This window comes from Elaeis guineensis, chromosome 10, assembly GCF_000442705.2.
Source record: "Elaeis guineensis isolate ETL-2024a chromosome 10, EG11, whole genome shotgun sequence".
NCBI lineage: Eukaryota > Viridiplantae > Streptophyta > Magnoliopsida > Arecales > Arecaceae > Elaeis > Elaeis guineensis.
Genome location: NC_026002.2, coordinates 1,982,502 through 1,996,884, shown reverse-complemented (window position 1 = coordinate 1,996,884; position 14,383 = coordinate 1,982,502). Strand labels below are relative to the sequence as shown.

Genomic DNA, 14,383 nt, shown 5'->3' with positions numbered 1-14,383 from the left:
AAATATTATGGTGGCTTTCTAGGTAGGGCCTTTCTTGTCTCCATTTTCAGGAAATCTACTTGCGCAAATGCATTGCTTGGGTTATTTTCAAATTTACACAATTTGGGTCTTGGGATCAACCTAAAATTCCAAAATTCATTAATTTTGATCTTGGATTCATAATTTGGGCGTGGATCAAGTGAATTGAGAAGGTTTAATCTTAGTTTTATGGGAGCTTTCCTTAATTTTACCGACTACTCTTGAATTGGTGTTTGGATAATTGATGAAATTTAAAGAAAGGATAAAACACAGAAAATTATCTAGCTGAAATTAGTTTCTAGCCCAGAAAAATGGTTGTGGTTTTGTCAAGCCACTGTGGTACATTCCCAGTGTTTTGCCCTGGACTACTTGGTATTTCAACTCTTTCTAGTAATAGATATGATCAAAGTTAAATTCTATAAGCACCTATACTAGACTTGTCCAATCAGGCCACTTTTCTTAATTTTCTCTGCTAATCTAATAAGGACATTTAACAATAACGAAAAAATAACTCCCAGTGATTAAGCTTGAAACCATTATTTTTGATTCATGACCGTTTAGTAAATAAGTCATGAATGAATTATAATAGTTCTTGTTTATTTGACCATTAGTATAATGCATAGTATCTTTCAACCAAAGAAAAAGTTGTGAGCAGTTTTAAAATTCGTAATAATTTGAAAAATATTGTTACCATGATGCTAAGGCAGTTGCCCATGTTCTTATTGTGGGAATGCTTATAACTTACGAATAACTAGATTATTGCTTGAGAACTGAAAATTATACTTCATATGTTCCTTCATATTCAGTATAAACTTCATCTAAATATAATTGTTAATTTTCTTGTGCAGGTTTAAGTTCACGAGATGGGAATCAAATAATATGTCGGGTTAAATTTTTAAAAATCTTCTTATATCCTTTTAAAATGGGTGTCTCTAATTTCCAAGTTGTTCTTCAAGCTACTAACCATGTCCCTTGTTCAACTTAAGAATAATATCTATGAGCCTCCTGAAAGTGTGTAGGACTGAGTAACTGGTTGGTTCTAACAGGGACAAAGTCTAGTCAATGATATTGCATTGATGTACTTGTTCGATTTTTGTGACATTTGCTGCACATTAATTCTGTAGTGTGGGAAATCAAGGTGCTTTATTGAGATGAAACAATTGCTTTCATCTTTGATCAGATAATTTATGCTTGATAAGGTTCAAAGTTATTTGTCTGACTCTTCCTCACTTGATCAGAAACAGAAACAGGTTTGGCCATGTTCTAAAGCAAATAGAAGACTTGATAGATGAGCTTTCTCAAAGAAGAAGAAGAAGAAGAAGAAGAAGAAGAAGAAAAGAAGTTTGAAGGTCGCCAACAGAAAGTAAACATAAGTGAAGACTGGTAACCTGGGAGACAATTAAATAAGGCTTTGGCACATGGGGAAGCATGGGAAATCAAGGTGCTTTATTGAGATGAAACAATTGCTTTCATCTTTGATCAGATAATTTATGCTTGATAAGGTTCAAAGTTATTTGTCTGACTCTTCCTCACTTGATCAGAAACAGAAACAGGTTTGGCCATGTTCTAAAGCAAATAGAAGACTTGATAGATGAGCTTTCTCAAAGAAGAAGAAGAAGAAGAAGAAGAAGAAAAGAAGTTTGAAGGTCGCCAATAGAAAGTAAACATAAGTGAAGACTGGTTACCTGGGAGACAATTAAATAAGGCTTTGGCACATGGGGAAGCAATGTGGAAGCAAAGGCCTACAAATTTGTGTTTGGGGAGCATAGAGACGCATCATTTCTTTCATGCAAAGGCATCTCAAAGACACAGGATGAATGAGATTTCAAGGCTCAAAGATGATGGATGAGAACAAAGTTGAGGATGTTGCAGTTTCAGGAATCTGAATGAAAGAAGAAAAAAAAAAAGCTTGAATCCACACAGTTCTATTTCATGAGGTGGTAGAAAGATAAGTCTCAGGTGAAATGAATGGAAACAAACCTCAAAACTTCATGACCAACGAGTAACATCTTGTCTTGTTCCAACTCTACCTTTAAAAGCACCTGGGCCTGATGGCTTATTTGCGCCTTATTTCCAAAAACATTGGAATAATGTTGGTCCTAATGTTATCAAAGCTTCCCTTGATTTTCTAAATTATGGTCATTTCTTGGATGAAATAAATTTTACCTATGGTGCTCTCATTCCTAAAAGCAAGAATTCTGATTCAATGACTCAATTTCGACCTGCAGGTCTTTGCAATGTGATCTACAATGTGATTTCAAAAACCATTAGCTTGCTAAGATAATTTCAGAAAGCCAATGTGCTTTTGATTCTGGTCATTTAATCACGAACAACATTCATAAGGCTTTTGAAGGAATCCATTATTTGAAGAATAAGTTCAGTGCTTCATTTAACTCTGAAACTAGACATTAGCAAAACTTATGATAGTGGTATGGCTTTTTGGGGAGCAAATAATGCTCACAATGGATTGGTGGAAAATGGGTGGCCTTGGCTGTGAAATGTGTTACTTTTGTGACTTATTTTATTCTTGTTAAGGATTTGTTTGGCTCACGAAAAGAGGGGAAGAAATATGGTCAATGGAAAGTAAAAAAAAAATCACCCTTGTTCGGTTAGAAATTTCAAAGTTGAGAGATTGAGAAAAGGTATTTTTATGGGAATATAATTTTTATATTTTATAAGAAACAAAAATCATGTAGAACATGAATTTTTTGAATTTTCATAGGATGAAAATCAGTTGCTTTATTTTTTTTCAAAAATATTTTTTTAAGCCATCAAAAAATTTATAGTTAAAATAAACATTCTCTCCATCACAACTCCTCCATTATGATCTATGCCAAAAACTCTTAACCATCATAATTTTTTATTTGCAAACAATAGTAATGTATAGAATAAGATAAGATTCTTCCTTTTATTAGGGATATAATAGATATTTTACATATGTTTTCAAAAAAAAAAGAAAGCTCAACTAAACATAAACTAATATGAAATAAACTACTTTTTTATGATCAATTAAATATGTCAAAATTATTTTCTCGGTATCATATTTTCATGAATCAACTTTCCAGAAGTAACACTTCAGTGAAGAAAAATTCTTCCGATGAATCAAATGAGTGTCATAGAAAAGCAAATATGTCTCATCCAGAGGTCTTAGAAAGTGGGAGCTCTGTTTTCTAATTTCTTCCTATCTACAAGTGTCAATAAGGAGGAAGAAATGTAGAGTATCATATATTGTATATACTGCATATATTAATGTAACCTTGGTGGTAAGCCCCCCTCATGGTTGTTGTAATTACCGTATATATGTATGATTCTCTCCTAATACAATACCAATAGATAGAATGAGAGTTCTTCATAACCCATTCTATTAGCTTGATCCTAATATGGTATCAGAGCCAACTCACCGGTCCTTCATGCATCTCTAAAATAAGCCTCCCTCGTCTTTGAAATGAGCTTCAAGACAAGGCCTCATACTACTGCTTGGAGATTTTGAGATCATCAAAATTTGATAGCTGCGCACTCTATCCGGGACTCTCTGGTTCTTTGGATTTGAGTTTCATCATTCATTTCCCATTATTCACAATCTTATCCATGTCAGCCATGGATCTCTATGTTATGCTTAGGACTGCGCTTACCAGCTGCTGGATAATTGGTCCAAACCACCCCAAGCACCAAGTGTTTGTGAATCTGCATAATATCAGCCAGCATCCATTTGAAAATCTTCAGCCCTTGTTGTCATGTGAACTAGACTAACTTCTACTGAATTATTCTTGGGTCTCTAATGGAGCTTAATCTGCTCCTTCCCAAATATCTCCAAGGCACCTTGATCAACCAACAACTAGAATAACTATACACTGCAGATGTTTCACTTGGATCTTAGACTTCGGGGCATCCTTTCACATGATCCTACATGCTTCTCTTCTTGTTTCCTGTTCACCTCCTTCTATGCAACCTCATATTGTTACAATTGATGGCACCTATTTACGGACATCTCAACAAGGTGAGCTTAAGACCACCTAATAAACTATTCCTTCCATCCTCTATATTCCTCAATTATATGTTAAGTTACTATCTGTTAGTCAACTCATTGATCATGATCGCCTTGTCTCCTTTGATTCATCCTCTTGTTTTGTGCAGAATCAATGAACAATTGTCTAATCAGTGTTGGCCATCACCATAATATAGTGTATCTGATGGACCACTTGCATGTGCCTATTTCTTTTGCCTCTATCTTTGTAGATGTTTTTCCTTCTACATTTATCTTGGTTATCTTTGTGGTCCCCATCTCATTATATTAATTTGTAGTGGTGTCTTAGGCTCTATATCTAATTCAAATATGTCGCCTTATGAAGGTTGTGCCCTTGGAATGTATGTGAGACTTCCATTTCACTTTAGTAATCCCGTAGCTATTTCACCTTCTAATTTAGTTTGCACAAATGTCTGGAGTCCTTCCCCTTTTGTTTCTAAAGATGGCAACTACTATTATGTCATATTCATTAATGATTATTCTCTCTTTATATAGATTTATTTTTTATGTAGTCTCGCTCTCAACTGTACCAGATTTATAAAAAATCTGCCACAATGCTTTAAACTCAATTCGCTAGATCCCTTACGCCCCCCATTCTGAGTCTAATGGTGAATATCTATCTCATGAATCTCTCGACTTCCTTGCCTCATGGGGACTCTCTCTCAACTCTCCTGTCCTAATGCTCATTTGATACATCATTGAGATTGCTAGCTCAGTTCTTAACTTTGCCTATGTTCCCCCTCATTTTTGGGTTGAGGCTATTCATATTGTTATTTATCTTATTAATCTTCAACCCTTTTTCATTTTTTGAGGTCTTACTCCTCGTAAGAGACTTTTTTCTAGCCCCCCTTCCTATGATAATCTACAAATATTTATTATGCTTTATCATGTTACCTCCCTCTGAATATACCAAACTTTCTTATCGATCTTTGTGTTTTCAAAGGATATAGTCTTGAGCATAAAAGGCATAGCCTCATAGATGCCATGATTTTATTTCATGACACATGTATTTGTCTCGAGATGTCATTTTTCATGAGCATCTTTCTTTTTATGCTCTCTCTCCTCATCCACTAGACCCTTCACCTTCTGCTCTCCAACTTGTTTTTGTTGATCTTTCCTTTATTACTTCTACTTCTGCCCCACTAGTCTTGTCTTTTATGTTTTTCATTAAGCCTTCTAGCTCCTTTACTCCTCATAACACCTCTGCCTCATCCATAGATATTCCTCCATGTGCGAGTGTCTGATCTAAGCTATCGATTCATGATCCACCATCAACAGTTGCTCCACCTAATAAGCATCACCATCCCTTACACTGTCGCACTACTTCTACTAAACTCAATGCTACTCCTCAGTGCCTTTCTTTAGAGTTCCATACTTTTCTTATTACTATTCACTCTTACTAGGAGCCCAAGACTTTTAAAGAGGTTGCTGATATTTCAAAGTGGCATGCAGTAATATCTCAGGAGCTTGATGCTCTTAAGCATACGGGCACTTGGGATCTTGTTCCTCTTTCCCTTGACAAAATTTTCATCATCTAGAAGTTGGTTTACAAGATCGAAACTCACTTTGATGGCTACATTGATGTTACAAAGCTCGTCTTGTTGCTTGTGAATTTGAGCAAAAGAATGGCATTGACTTCAAGGAGACCTTTGCATTGGTGGCCCATATGAGTACTGTGTGGACTCTTATAGCTATGATTGCTATTCATCAATGACTTTTTTATCAGCTTGACGTGAAGAATGCTTTTCTTCATTGAGATTTATATGAGGAAGTCCATGTAAAATTACCACTAGAACTTTCTCATCCTTCCATACATGTGCGTCATCTTTGCCAGGCTCTTTATAATCTTTGCTAAGCTCCTCATGCATGGTTTAAATGATTTGGCTAAACCATTCTTACTCTTAGGTTCACCCAGAGTGGTCATGATCTTACCATGTTTGTCTATTCTTCTTCATGCAGTTGGATTCTTTTATTGCTTTATATCGATGATATGATTATTAGCGAGGATGATATGATTATTACTGAGGATGATTCGAAGTATATTACTTTTGTTAAGTAGTATCTTAGTACACAGTGTGTGATGATTGATGTTGGCTTATTTTGATATTTCTTGGAGCTTGAGGTTGCATATAGCTCCAAGAATTACCACTTATTCCAATAGAAATACATTGCTGACCTTCTCTCTAGAGTTAGTTTGATCAATTGCCGCACTGTTAATACTCCATTGGAGCTCCATCATAACTTAAAGCATGGAGTTAATGTATCTCTTTATGAGCTGACTCACTATCGATATCTTATAGGTAGTCTTATTTATCTCACTATGTTCAAACTAGATATTGCTCATGCTGTCATATTTTAAGCCAATTTATTTCGAATCCCACAAGAATTCACCTAGCCCATCTCTTACATGTGTTGCATTATCTTCAAGGTACTACTTCATGAGCTTTGCTTTTATCTAGTTCTTCCCAACTTTAGCTTTATTCTTTCTCTAACGCTATTTGGGCAAGTGATTTTATTAATTATCATTCTATCATTAGCTACTATATTTTTCTTGGCACTCCTTTTTCTCATGGAAATAAAAAAAAATAGACTACCATCTTCCAACCAACTCATGAGATTATTTTGTTTCATTGGCTTCTTACATATATAAGTGTTGTCATTTTTTAGCTGACTCCACTCTATTGTGATCATATTAATGCTATTCATATTGCCACCAAACGCATCAAGCATAAGCTCACCAAGCTTATTAGTGTTGATGCCTTCTGTACTCATCATCATCATCATCTTGTAGGGATGCCCTCTCACTATCTTCCATCTGAGATTCAACCTACTGATTTTACTTAATAAGCCTCACATGAAAGCTCAACATTCTCATCTTCTTTCTAAACTCATGGTCTATGACCCACCATGAGTTTTGGAGGGGAGTGGGAGGTGTTAGAGTATTATCTATTGTATATAATATATATTATATGCATATAATCTTAGTGGTAAGCTCATCTCATGGTTATTGTAATCACCATGTATATATAATTCTCTCCTAATACAATATCAAAACATAGAATGAGAGTTCTTCACAACCCATTCTCTTGGCTTAATCATATCAAGGAGAAATATGAGAAGGTTTTGGAGAAAATGATCGACTTGGATAAGTCAGCCATCACATTCAACAAGAAGGCACAATGAGATGTAAAGGAAAAGAATAGTAATTTAATAGGAGTGAAATTTAATAGGAGTGAAATTATTTAGGTCTTCAAACTATGATGAGAAAATTAAAGTAAAAATTATTTATTGAAGATTATTACTTAAGCAGTTCCAACATATCTAGTGAGTTATTTTCTTATTTCAAAAAATACATGCAAGTAGTTAAATTTACTATTAGCAAAGTGGGGCAAAAAAAAAGTGAAAAGATTTTTGGGATAAACTAGACTTATAAATTAGAATAATTTTGTAAAGAGAAAGGAGATGTGGCTTTAGAGAATTACAAGCTCTTAATTGAGCACTACTAGCAAAAAAGGAATGGAGATCCTACAACAGTCTAATTCTATGTTGTTTTAAGTATATAAAATCGTTACTTGAAGCAGGTGAATACTCATAAATTGAAAATGAGAATAGGATAAAAATTTAAAAGGATAAATGACTATCGGTGAAAATAGCCTCCAAAGTGGCCTCTGTTGTTAACATCTTGAGCCCTAAAGCTATAGTTGGTGTTTTGATGGACAAGGATAGAGAGTGCTACACTAGACAAGTATTAATCAGATATTCTTTTCATAGAACATTCTTAAAATCCCAAGTATGAATAGATCAATAAATTATAGATCAATATGACATGGTAAAAAAATAGAATTTTCACAGTTAAGACTATTGGTTTTCACTTGATACTAAAGTAAGAAGATCTGACAAAAGCAAGTAGTTTTAATTTGCATACTTTTGATAAGGAAGAGTAATTTTTGGAAGGTACATAACCTAGAAAAATCAAAAATTTTTTATGTGATATGCTCTCAAAAATATCCTTCTAAAAAAAAGAAATTTGAGTAAAAGAAAAATAAAGTTGAATGATGAATTATGTGAACCATATGATGAACAAAATGATACATGAATGGATTTTTTTAAATGTCATTAATGTGCACTACAAGTATGGAGTCTTGCACTTCTCTAAATGAGAATCAAGGGAAGCAAAGCTAAAAGCATTTGGGTCAGATACAAGTTCCGAACAAATTAAAAATGGAAGGATTAACAATGTTTGTTATTATCGCTTGGGCAGTTTGGAAAAAGTATAAATGACTTTATTTTTGGAGGATATAAGTTCAAGCTATAGAAAATTTTTAATAAAGCTTGTTGGCTATCATAAGAATTCCAAAGTAGTCAAGAGATTAGTACTAGTATAAAAGTTCAATTACAAGAAAGGTGTATATAAATCAATGCTGATGGTGTATTTTTGGAGATAGAAAAGCTAGTATTGCATTTGTAGTTTGAGATCGTAAAGTAGGCTTAATACGGCTATGACAAACAAAATGGTCCAAACAGCAATAGCAAAATATATTGAAGCATTTATAACCAAAAAATATTTTTTTTTGGGTCGTATTGGGACTTCATGATGCTACATTAGGAGACTTAATCAACATCATAAATTTATAATGCAGTTGTTAGTCCTAAAATTGATTTTGATGATGTCAAAAGAGTTTGAGTATAAATTATAATTACTAATAATGCTTGTGAAAGTAATTATAGGATATCTTATAATGCTTAATGCTTTATCTCATTTAAAAAGAAGTCCTCTCAAAATTTGAGTAAATTCATGTTTCTAAAATCAAAGTTTCAGATTTTGATAGCAAAAAAATTAAGTTCGATATGAAATGAATTTGAAAAAAAAATCTAGTCTAGAAAGACTTCTCAACAAGTTTAACTACTCAAAAATTAATTTTGAGAAGGTAAATCTAGCTTAGAAAATCTTTGAATAAAGAAAGCTGCTCAGGAATAGAAAAAATTATTTTTGGCATAGCTGACACGCTTTTGAGTCGACCAAGATAGAAACTTAGCCAATCCGATCTCAGTTCAAGGAAAAAGATAGAAAGAAGTAAAATTCAGATATTTTTTTTTAGTCGATCAAGTTTTTATCTGAGCTGATCAAGACAGATCATAGTTGACTCATATAAATGGATAGCTAATTTAGCCTTAGACTCAAATTGAAGGCAGAAGAATAAAGAATTCAGATATCCTCCTAAGCCGACCATAAAAATAAGATAGCCAACTAAAAAAGAAACTAAGCCAACTCAAGGAATGTGTTAGTCGATTCGAGCTCAGATGTAAAAGAAGATAGAAAATAGTAAAAGCTTATAAATTTTTTGAGCCGACCTAAAGAATAAATTATCTAACCAAGTCATAAAGTTAGCCGACTAAAAAGATATCTCAGCTGATCCAATTTTAGATAGATAGAAAGTAGAAAAATGAGTATGTATACCTGAGCCAATCTAGAGCTTTACTTAGCTAACTCAGCACTTCATCTTAGCTAACTAAGATTTTGGATGAGTCGACTCATAAAATTCTGATAGCATAGCAACTAGTTTTTCAAAATATTTCAAACGGTCATATTTTATGTCAAACAGCTATTTTTGATTCCAACAGCTAGTGTATTAACTCCGATCATTTTTGAGGTCATAAAAATAGAAAATTCAAAATTGAGAACCAAGCTATTAAATTTATTGAAGAAAATATTCAAGCTATTAAGTGAAAATAAAAGAGAGAGAGAGAGAGAGAGAAGAAAGACATTCAAAAAGCATTTCAATCATCACCTTTTCATATTTACTTAACTCAATATAGAGGAAATGTGCATTTAATTGAGACAGCAGTCACCGAGCAAAAGCATTTATTTCTCTGTCAATCCCCTCTTTGCATTCAAGTAAGAAATCGAAGTAATTCAAAAGCTCAACCACTTCGACTTCTTCAAGAGTTTAAAGATTTTATTCTTTATGCTTTAAATTCTTATATATCTTTCTTTATCTATCATGACAAGTTTTTTTGGGAAGAAACCTGGGTTCTTGAGGATTGGCCCAATTGCCAAAAATTAGATATTATAATATTTTGATTGGTAAGTCAGTAAAAATCAACTGGATTGATTGTGAGCCCTAAAAAATAATCAGTTATAAGATTTTAGTTGGTGAGTTAGAAAAAACCAACCAGATTGATTGTGAATCCACAAAAACAATCGAATTATAATCTTATGGGATTATAGTTATAAAAATTTTCAAATAGGTTGATCTGAGGAATGGATGTAGGTGTGAAGTTGAGCACCGAACCATTATAAATTTTTTGTATTTATATTTATGATTGAATGATTGATTTTGTATTTATTTTTTTAGTGCTTATTTAGTTACTGCTAAGCACTGCACAAACACTTTCAAATTTTTTTAGAGGGGCACAAGTACTTCTCATTTTTTAAAAAAAAATCCAATTCACCTCCCCCAATATTGGATTGCCATTTCTGAGAAATAGCAATCAATACTATGATTCCTTGCTTGTAAACTTCCTTCTTAAGGATGAAAAAGCTTAAGAAATTTTTTTCCAAAATGCATATTTTGGATCAGGTATTGAAACAACGCATAAATCAATGAAGCATGCAATACATGTTGAAGAATTTTAGACTTGATTGATAGTTTGAAGTAAAGAACTCCCCTTCTTGATTAAAATAATTATCTTTTTTATATAGAGAATGTAAAACCCATAGAATATATAAACTAAAAAAAAATCTAGTTATCAGTAACTCTTCTAGACATATCTCAACGATATATGTTGTATATCATTGTTCATGGTCATCTATGAAGAATGCTTGTGACACATTCCAAATGACTCTTCACCCACTTAATCTCATTGATTAAACTTTGAGTTGATGGAAAAGATATAAATATATCAATAATGTATTAAATGCTTTGGATGTTTGAATTGATGCTAATTCAATAATCATTTTTTCTAGATCGTGGATGGAGGCTTTCTATCTTATAGTTGGATGATACGGACTTTTACATTTGCAAAAACAGTAACTAAACCACTAATTGCTTAGTTAACTATTTATACAACCAAAGTTACTCAAAGGGCAATTTTGTTAACACACTTCTCTTATACCAAGTCAAATATGGCTCAGGTTTGTTCTAATTCTCTCATCTTTTGAAGGTAGTTTTAGGTAATTTTTTCTTTCAACAACTAAAGAAAAAGATAGAAAATTATATGCTTTCATTTTTTATCCATCACATAATATTGAAAATGACAAATTGATCTACAAACTTGAAGCCATCATTTTGATCTTGATATGATCTGCTAACTATAATCGCATCATAAATTTTAAATTTGAAAAAAATTATCATTCAATGGTATTATTAATTTTTAAAATCAAAAAATATTATTCAATGGTTGCACTATCACAATTTCAACTAAGATCTAATTAAATATTTTTCTTGACATGTGGCAAATATGTTATATTATTATTTATTGGAAAAAATATATTGGGAGAATTTTATATATACATGATGATTCAAAAATTAAAATTTAAGATTAACATATACTGCAATAAAACCCATATATTTTGTAAATCAATGTTTAAAGAAATCAAAAAGTCAAGTAAAATAATCAGTAATATTAATTTCATTTGTTTTAACAAATGAAAGAAGCTTTGAACTCAAAAAATTATTTTTTGCATTTGGCACGTTATTAACTCATTCACAATATATATGTATATATGTAGGTATGTAGGTATGTATGTGTCTGTATTTAATTTAGAAGAATACTATACTTAGTTTATAAGGATAAATAAAGAAATTAAGGAGATTGATTATGACCTGAGAAATAATTTACATAAAACTTATGAAAGGATTAAGGCTTACATAAAAATTAATTTATTTCAAGCAAAAGCTCCAAAAGATATTAGAAAATGATTACAAATATTGAAGCTCTCCTTTCAACATTAACAATGGTTTGTATAGCCTAAATCATACAATATTGTCATACTAAGGCAAACCACTATTCCGAAAATTGAAATCACTATGTACACTAGATGTGATGACCCAAAAGTAAAACTAGACCAGTAACATTTATAATGGCAACCAACTTGTGGTTGCTGCATTAATTTGGTAGTAACCTAAACATCAACCTTGGAGCTTTTCCATACTATTCTTGAACTCTACCATTAACTCAATTATCCACTGCATTTTTTGTAAAATTGAAAATCTTAAAAAAAGAAGATATAGAAATCATTGGATGCAAGTATACAATTTAACTATACATGGTAGTAGACATCATTATATCTGTTTATTTTGAAAACCAACAAATATATAAGATCATGCCAGCAGAGTTCAAATTGTAGACCTCTTACAAGTGGAGAAGGATGTTGACCAACTGATCTAAGGTTGGTTGGTTTCAACTTTACCTCTTACGAACAAAAACCTATCCTTTAGTTGTAGTGTGATAACAAATTCTCTTAATCATGCTTAATTACCTACAAAAAGCAAAAATACACAAAATCGACTTATGACGTTTCCACCATAGCTGCTTCTCCATTAGGTTGAAGTCTACTCCAATTGTTTCGTTTTATCGTTTCTTCATTCTAATCGAAAAGTAGAAGCATGTTCTAGTTCCATCTTGGAGTAGAAAAGAGTTGCCAATAACTAGAAAATAAAAGATTCATCGCTAAATGATAGGGAGAGATACAATATAGTGAGAATAAATTCAGGAACTTGAATATGCATGCAAGAGGGAACACAGAGTAGTAAAATGAATGTTATGAGTTCAAAATAATGATAAACCTTCCACTCAATTATCCAGACAATAGTGTATATAGACTACAATTAATATAATAATTTTAACATAACAAGTCTGGCATGATCTTTAAAACTCAAATCATGTAAATGACTTCAGTGAAACTTTAGTAATTAAAACTAAAATATAGAAGACTGTGGACCTCTCTTTTTGAAATCAACCCAGCCCTTTTATAATATTAAAAAATTTGAAATCTAGAGATGGAAAATTTCGTAATAATAAATAGAAATTGATAAAATCATGTTGAATGCAATTTCCACAACTTATTCTCCATCAGCTTGTAAAGATGGCTTTGTCTAACAAATACTCCTCTCAGAATAGTTGTTGGCATGAACGGGGACTTGAGCTTGAATGGAGACAGGATAGGAAAAACTTGTTTCATTACAATTCTGATGCAAAAGGAAAAAGGTAAAAAGAGAACAAGCTTGGCGAGTCTAGGAAAATGGCGAGGATTGTTAAGTGTATGATCTACCATTCACATGGTACCCAAGCCTACATATGATGGCATGCAATGCTAACAGTCTAGGACCCTCTTGATATGAAGTTCTGACTTGTGCTTGATGTGAAGCCACTTCAAAAGGGGATTTTTTTCCCAGGTGCATGCAATATGTAGGCGGTTTTTTTTTTTTCCATCAAGCACATGCATCTAAATGATGCTACAAAGTGACAATTTAGTTTAACTCTTCCATCATAATGAAGGCAACCTTCCAGACCAAAAAAAAATAATGAAGGTAACCTATACCTTACAAACTCAAATTGCTCCAAATGGAATATAATAATTAACCTTAAAATGATACTGTTTCCTCTCCTCTGATCATAACGACACTTTTGTATTTATTTTACGTTGAAACTCTAAACAAGTACTTGTAGACTGCTTTGTGAAGTTATAATGTATGACCATCTAGTTTTATGTAATGTTTCATCAACATCACGTATAGAAAATTGTGCAGGCCGTACTTCTCCAAGAAGGTTTTCTTGCACACATCCATATATTCTGAATGTTGTCGGATCTGATGGTGAGGTGGATGCAAGGGAAGTATGATGCATTAGATCCTATACATTGGACCATTTTATCTTCCAACATGGTTTCCTCTACACATCCCACTTTACAATAAACTAGATTAGGAGTGGGCTCAAGCCATTAACTTGCTCACAAGTTTCATATAATGATGGCGTAACTTGTGGCGGTTATTGCATCAAATGATCAAATAGTCCAAGAGGCATGTCAGATCTGTCCCACTCCCATGTTCAGTACCATAATTGGTTGTCTCTCTTCCTAGGACAACCATATCTATATAAATAGGACACATTCACAAGAACAATGATTCAGAAAAACAATGATCATCCTGCGCTATGGCTTAGAATTGTGGTGCATGGACTTTGGAAGAATATATAGCCGTATCCATGCTTCTAACCCTCAGCATCCCCTTCACTTTCTGAATCTAAAAGTTCAATGTTATTAAAATAATATTTTATCTGTAAAAATGCTGACTTACCCTAATGCTAGCTCGTTGCTAACAGTAATAATGTGAGAAGTAA

At 32.7% G+C, this 14,383-nt stretch overlaps 1 protein-coding gene and 1 long non-coding RNA gene across 35 annotated transcripts in view; one reads left to right on the top strand and one right to left on the bottom strand.

Moving 5' to 3' along the window:
* LOC105053230 (uncharacterized) overlaps positions 1–2,239 on the top strand; it is a 31,328-nt gene extending 29,089 nt beyond the window's left edge. For all 26 annotated transcript variants that reach the window (XR_012135087.1, XR_012135086.1, XR_012135085.1 and 23 more), the window contains 2 exons: positions 1,257–1,459; positions 1,560–2,239. This is a non-coding gene — a long non-coding RNA (uncharacterized lncRNA). The remainder of the gene's footprint in view (positions 1–1,256; positions 1,460–1,559) is intronic.
* The window catches only part of LOC105053231 (MADS-box transcription factor 23), a 36,295-nt gene that overhangs the window by 20,107 nt on the left and 1,805 nt on the right, over positions 1–14,383 (bottom strand). The gene's annotated exons all lie outside the window — the stretch shown is intronic.